This window comes from Monopterus albus, unplaced genomic scaffold, assembly GCF_001952655.1.
Source record: "Monopterus albus unplaced genomic scaffold, M_albus_1.0 scaffold114.1, whole genome shotgun sequence".
NCBI lineage: Eukaryota > Metazoa > Chordata > Actinopteri > Synbranchiformes > Synbranchidae > Monopterus > Monopterus albus.
Genome location: NW_018127994.1, coordinates 647,768 through 649,620, shown reverse-complemented (window position 1 = coordinate 649,620; position 1,853 = coordinate 647,768).

Genomic DNA, 1,853 nt, shown 5'->3' with positions numbered 1-1,853 from the left:
CAGCATTTGTTTGATATTTTTGCCTGGTAGGTGAAAAACTAGTGGTGAATACACGATTAGCTTCTGTTTGACCTTCTTCAAATATCCCAAAGAAAACTTATGACAACCGGAGGCCACGTGATCTCACAGTAGTTCCATGCATTATAGAAAAAGAGACTCATTAAAACTAAATCAGTTGTATGCCTTATGCAAAGCACTGCTCTCCTTGCCATGTCTGGTGAGACTCTAAGGTGAGTTGTGGATCAGTGTAATGCTGTTTGAATAAAGGACTATGAAAAAACAAGTGTGTGTGTGTGTGTGTGTGTGTGTGTGTGTGATTCCCCTTCTCCAAATTGTTAGGTCCTCAGGACCATGAAGGAGTCAGTGCTTCTTCAACTGACATTTTTCTTGTTGTCAAGAAATTCCACGTGCAGAAATCAAACCAACAATGAAACCAAGTACTGCTTGTGTATCCAAAGCCCAGTGTATCTTGCTCCTCTGTGCCATAGAGCTCCATGTTGTCCAGAAAGGAATAAAAACACATCAGTGAGCCACACTGCTGCACTGGATGACATGCTCCTTCATTACCATGAATATATGCACTGTTGTTTATTTTGACTCAATCCCACATACACCATCCTGCTGCCAGAAATAAGCCTATATATATATATATACAGTGCCTTGCGAAAGTATTCGGCCCCCTTGAACTTTGCGACCTTTTGCCACATTTCAGGCTTCAAACATAAAGATATAAAACTGTAATTTTTTGTGAAGAATCAACAACAAGTGGGACACAATCATGAAGTGGAACGAAATTTATTGGATATTTCAAACTTTTTTAACAAATAAAAAACTGAAAAATTGGGCGTGCAAAATTATTCAGCCCCCTTAAGTTAATACTTTGTAGCGCCACCTTTTGCTGCGATTACAGCTGTAAGTCGCTTGGGGTATGTCTATCAGTTTTGCACATCGAGAGACTGAAATTTTTGCCCATTCCTCCTTGCAAAACAGCTCGAGCTCAGTGAGGTTGGATGGAGAGCGTTTGTGAACAGCAGTTTTCAGTTCTTTCCACAGATTCTCGATTGGATTCAGGTCTGGACTTTGACTTGGCCATTCTAACACCTGGATATGTTTATTTGTGAACCATTCCATTGTAGATTTTGCTTTATGTTTTGGATCATTGTCTTGTTGGAAGACAAATCTCCGTCCCAGTCTCAGGTCTTTTGCAGACTCCATTAGGTTTCCTTCCAGAATGGTCCTGTATTTGGCTCCATCCATCTTCCCATCAATTTTGACCATCTTCCCTGTCCCTGCTGAAGAAAAGCAGGCCCAAACCATGATGCTGCCACCACCATGTTTGACAGTGGGGATGGTGTGTTCAGGGTGATGAGCTGTGTTGCTTTTATGCCAAACATAACGTTTTGCATTGTTGCCAAAAAGTTTGATTTTGGTTTCATCTGACCAGAGCACCTTCTTCCACATGTTTGGTGTGTCTCCCAGGTGGCTTGTGGCAAACTTTAAACGACACTTTTTATGGCTATCTTTAAGAAATGGCTTTCTTCTTGCCACTCTTCCATAAAGGCCAGATTTGTGCAGTATACGACTGATTGTTGTCCTATGGACAGAGTCTCCGACCTCAGCTGTAGATCTCTGCAGTTAATCCCGAGTGATCATGGGCCTCTTGGCTGCATCTCTGATCAGTCTTCTCTTTGTATGAGCTGAAAGTTTAGAGGGACGGTCAGGTCTTGGTAGATTTGCAGTGGTCTGATACTCTTTCCATTTCAATATTATCGCTTGCACAGTGCTCCTTGGGATGTTTAAAGCTTGGGAAATCTTTTTGTATCCAAATCCGGCTTTAAACTTCTCCACAACAG